Raw genomic sequence first — 5,901 nt, 5'->3', positions numbered from 1 at the left:
ATTAATAGGTTATTAAACATGAATGGTTATGTTAGTACTCCATAAACTCTTGCTCCTACCTGACACGTAGGCGTCCCATCTAGACATCTGGAAATGGAAATGCGCTACGCTAAATGCTAATAGCACTCGTTAAATCTCAAACGTTCCTTAAAATACACATGCAGGGTACTGAATTAAAGCTACACTCGTTATGAATCCAGGCAACAAGTCAGATTTTAAAAATGCTTTTCGGCGAAAGCATGAGAAGCTACTATCTGATAGCATGTAACACCCCAAAAGACCCGCAGGGGACGTAAACAAAATAATTAGCATAGTCGGCGCTACACAAAACGCAGAAATAAAATATAAAACATTCATTACCTTTGACCATCTTCTTTGTTGGCACTCCTAGATGTCCCATAAACATCATTATTGGGTCTTTTTTTCGAATAAATCGGTCCATATATAGCCTAGATATCGATCTATGAAGACTGTGTGATCAATGAAAAAAATAGCGTTTTTTCACGTAACGTCATTTTTTTAAATTAAAAATGTCGACGATAAACTTTCACAAAACACTTCGAAATACTTTTGTAATGCAACTTTAGGTATTAGTAAACGTTAATAAGCGATCAAATTGATCACGAGGCGATGTATATTCTATAGCTGTACGTCTGAAAATAATGTCCGGGTAAATCTCAACCAAAATATCCGGTTGGAGACTGGAAGAACTGCGCTGCCTTGTGTCTGTTTGACCAAGAAACAAATCGTAGGCAAATGACAAGACTGTTGACATCGTGTGGAAGCTGTAGGTATTGAAACCTCGGCCCCATTTAATGTGGATCACGTTTAACAATGGATTGAAGTGGAGCATGGATATATTTTCCCATTTTCAGTGATCAGATTTTCCTGCACTTTTTCGATGAAACACACGTTCTGTTATAGTCACAGCCGTGATTTAACCAGTTTTATAAACGTCTGAGTGTTTTCTATCCACACATACTAATCATATGCATATACTATATTCCTGACATGAGTAGCAGGGCGCTGAAATGTTGCGCGATTTTTAACAGAATATTAGAAAAAGTAGGGGGTAGGAGTAACAGGTTAATGAATAGGTTATTAAACATGAATGGTTATGTTATTACACCTTAATGAATATGGTATTAAACATTAATGGATGGGTTATTAAACATGACTGGTTATGTTATTACAAGTTAATGAATATGTTATTAAACATTAATACTTATGTTATTACACCTTAATGAATATGTTAATGTTATGTTATTACTTCTTACTGAATATGTTATTACACATGAATGGTTGTTATTACGCCTTAATGAATATGTTATTACACATGAATAGTTATGTTAGTACTCCTTAATGAATATGTTATTACACATGAATGGTTGTTAGTACTCCTTAATATGTTATTACACATGAATGGTTGTTAGTACTCCTTAATGAATATGTTATTACACATGAATGGTTATGTTAGTACTCCTTAATATATTATTACACGTGAATAGTTATGTTAGTACTCCTTAATGAATGTTATTACACATGAATAGTTATGTTAGTACTCCTTAATGAATATGTTATTACACATGAATGGTTGTGTTAGTACTCCTTAATGAATATGTTATTACACATGAATGGTTATGTTAGTACTCCTTAATAAATATGTTATTACACATGAATGGTTATGTTAGTACTCCTTAATGAATATGTTATTACACATGAATGGTTGTTATTATGCCTTAATGAATATGTTATTACACATGAATAGTTATGTTATTACGCCTTAATGAATATGTTATTACACATGAATGGTTGTTAGTACTCCTTAATAAATATGTTATTACACATGAATAGTTGTTAGTACTCCTTAATGAATATGTTATTACACATGAATGGTTGTTATGCCTTAATGAATATGTTATTACACATGAATAGTTATGTTATTATGCCTTAATGAATATGTTATCACACATGATTATTCTATTATTTTACTGCTTCTATCCCAGACAACAGAGGTTTTATCTCTGGCCCTTCATCTCCATAAAGCTGCTTCACACTGCGTCTCTACAAAGAAAGCATACACAGCATTCTTCACTCTGTAATTTAGCTCCCATAACCAAGGACATTCCTACTTGGAAGCCAAGTTCACCTTGGATGAAAACAAAAGCAGTTTTCCAAATTGACTTTTCCGGATGAACCAAGGGACAATTACTGTGGATGAACATGTACCCAGTCATCTGTGGAATCTGACGCAAGCTCAACCGCTTACCACACTGAACTGCCCTGTCCCTTAGGAGCATGGGTTTTAGACTTACCCCACCGCCACCAGAAAACTATTTGAGGACACTTGCGATTAAGTGGTTCAAGTAGCGTTTAATTACATATAGAAATGAGGGCTGATTTCTTGTTAATCAAAGCTCTATTAACGGCCAGTGAATCCCAATTAACGTCCAATATATATTTAACAGATAAGGAGCTGGCTGAAAAACACCCTCACCTTTCCTTCCCCCTCTCTTTTTCCCCTCCTATGTAATATTTGTGAAGCGGTGCATATTACCTATCATAACAGGTTTAATTAGCTCTCTGACCTAGCCCTGAAGCATGTAGGACAAAATGGCACCTACTTCTCCAGCACTCTACTCAGACGCCTCTGAAGAGCTCTAGCAGTCACTTTGACCTCAATGTATTCAACACAGAGGTGGTGCTCACCTTCTTTGAACAACGGGAGTCAAATTTGAACCTGGATGAATATTTTTGTTGTTGTTGACACATTAGGAAATAGTATTTCCTTTATGCAGGCAAAGGAAAAGATTGACCCTCAGTTGAGAAGTGAATTTCAAACACAGATTCAAACACAAAGCCCAGGAGGCTTTCCAATGCCTCGCAAAGAAGGGCATCTATTGGCTGATGGGTAAAAAAAGAAGAAGAAGCAAACATTGAATATCCCTTTGAGCCTGGTGAAGTTTTTAATTACACTTTGGATGGTGTATCAATACACCCAGCCACTACAAAGATACATGCTTCCTTCATAACTCAGTTTCCAGAGAGGAAGGAACCCACTCATGGATTTCACCATGAGACGAATGGTGACTTTAAAGCAGTTACAAAGTTTAATGGCTGTGATAGGAGAAAACTGTGGATGGATCAACAACATTATCGTAACTCCACAATACTAACCAACCATCCTTATCAAGAAGACAGTGAATGTTCCTGAGTGGCCGAGTTACAATTTTGCTTTATTTCTACTTTAGAATATATTATCCAGGTGTGCAAAGCTCTTAGAGACTTACCCAGAAAGACTCACAGCTGTAATCACTCCCAAAGGTGATTCTAACATGTATTGAATACTTATGTAAAGTATATATTTGCTAACATTTCAACAACAACAAAATGTATCACTTTGACATTATGGGGTATTGCGTGTAGATGGTTGAGAAAAAAATACGTTGGGGATGTTTTTCTGCAAAGGGACCAGGACGACTGATCCGTGTAAAGGAAAGAATGAATGGGACCATGTATTGTGAGATTTTGCGTGAAAACCTCCTTCCATCAGCAAGGGCATTGAAGATGAAACGTGGCTGGGTCTTTCAGCATGACAATGATCCCAAACACACCGCCCGGGCAACGAAGGAGTGGCTTCGTAAGAAGCATTTCAAGGTCGTGGAGTGGCCTAGCCAGTCTCCAGAACTCAACCCCATAGAAAATCTTTGGAGGGAGTTGAAAGTCCGTGTTGCCCAGCAACAGCCCCAAAACATCACTGCTCTAGAGGAGATCTGCATGGAGGAATGGGCCAAAATACCAGCAACAGTGTGTGAAAACCTTGTGAAGACTTACAGAAAACGTTTGACCTCTGTCATTGCCAACAAAGGGTATATAACAAAGTATTGAGATAAACTTTTGTTATTGACCAAATACTTATTTTCCACCATAATTTGCAAATAAATTCATGAAAAATCCTACAATGTGATTTTCTGGATTTTTGTTTCTCATTTTGTCTGTCATAGTTGAAGTGTACCTATGATGAAAATTACAGGCCTCTCTCATCTTTTTAAGTGGGAGAACTTGCACAATTGGTGGCTGACTAAATACGTTTTTGCCCCACTGTAACTAATTATGTGACTTCTGAAGGTAATTGGTTGCACCAGATCTTATATAGGGGCATCATAGCAAAGGAGGTGATTATATACGCATGCACCACTTAAAAACATGTTTTTATTTTATTTTAATTCTCTTCAATTCACTTCACCAATTGGGACTATTCAGTATGTCCATTACATGAAATCCAAATAAAAGTCCATTTAAATTACAGGTTGTAACTCAACAAAATAGGAAAAACGCAATGGGGAATGAATACTTTTGCAAGGCACCGTACACTACTGTTCAAATGTCTGTGGTCACTTTCCTTGTTTTCCATGAAAACATACATGAAATGAGTTGCAAAATGAATAGGAAATATAGTCAAGACATTGACAAGGTTATAAAGAATGATTTTTAATTGAAATAATAATTTTGTCCTTCAAACTTTGCTTTTCCTCAAAGAATCCTCCATTTGAAGCAATTACATCCTTTCAGACCTTTGACATTCTAGTTGTCAATTTGTTGAGGTATTCTGAAGAGATTTCACCCCATGCTTCTTGAAGCACCTCCCACAAGTTGGATTGGCTTGCAGGGCACGTACCATACGGTCAAGCTGCTCCCACAACAGCTCAGTAGCGTTGAGATCCAGTGACTGTGCTGGCCACTCCATTATAGACATAATACCAGCTGACTGCTTCTTCCCTAAGTAGTTCTTGTATAGTTTGGAGCTGTGCTTTGGGTCGTTGTCCTGTTGTAGGAGGAAATTGGCTCCAATTAAGCGCTGTCCACAGGGTATGGCATGGCGTTGCAAATTAGAGTGATAGTCTTCCTTCTTCAAGATCCATTTTACCCTGTAAAATTCTCCCACTTTACCACCACTAAAGCACCCCCAGACCATCACATTGCCTCCACCATGCTTCACAGACGGTGTCAAGCACCCCTTCAGCATCTTTTCATTTTTTCTGCGTCTCACAAATGTTCTACTTTGTGATCCAAACACCTCAAACTTAGATTAGTATGTCCATAACACTTTATTCCAATCTTCCTCTGTCCAGTGTCTGTGTTCTTTTGCCCATCTTAATCTTTTCTTTTCATTGGCCAGTCTGAGATATGGCTTTTTCTTTGCAACTCTGCCTAGAAGGCCAGCATCCCGGGGTCGCCTCTTCACTGTTCACGTTGAACCTGGTGTTTTGAGGGTACTATTTCATGAAGTTGCCAGTTGTGGACACCGTTTCTCAAACTAGACACGAATGTACTTGTTCTCTTGCTCAGTTGCTCAGGCCTCCCACTACTCTTTCTATTCTGGTTAGAGCCAGTTTGTGCTGTTCTGTGAAGGGAGTTGTACGAGATCTTCAGTTTCTTGGCAATTTCTCACATGGAATAGCCTTCATTTCTCAGAACAAGAATAGACTGACGAGTTTCAGAGGAAAGTTGTTTGTTTCTGGACATTTTGAGCCTGTAATCAAACCCACAAATGCTGATGCTCCAGATACTCAACTAGTTTAAAAGAACGTCAGTTTTATTGCTTCTTTAATCAGAACAACAGTTTTCAGCTGTGCTAACATAATTGCAAAAGGGTTTTCTAATGATCAATTAGTCTTTTAAAATGATAAACTTGGATTAGCTAACACAACGTGCCATTGGAACACAGGAGTGATGGTTGCTGATAATACGCCTATGTAGATATTCTATTTAAAAAATCTACCATTTCCAGCTACAATAGTCATTTACAGCATTAACAATGTCTACACTGTATTTTCTGATCAATTTGGTGTTATTTTAATGGACAAAAAAAACTATATTCTTTAAAAAAACAAGGACATT

This window comes from Oncorhynchus gorbuscha, linkage group LG09 (genome assembly GCF_021184085.1).
Source record: "Oncorhynchus gorbuscha isolate QuinsamMale2020 ecotype Even-year linkage group LG09, OgorEven_v1.0, whole genome shotgun sequence".
Lineage (NCBI taxonomy): Eukaryota > Metazoa > Chordata > Actinopteri > Salmoniformes > Salmonidae > Oncorhynchus > Oncorhynchus gorbuscha.
This window is presented reverse-complemented; position numbering follows the sequence as displayed.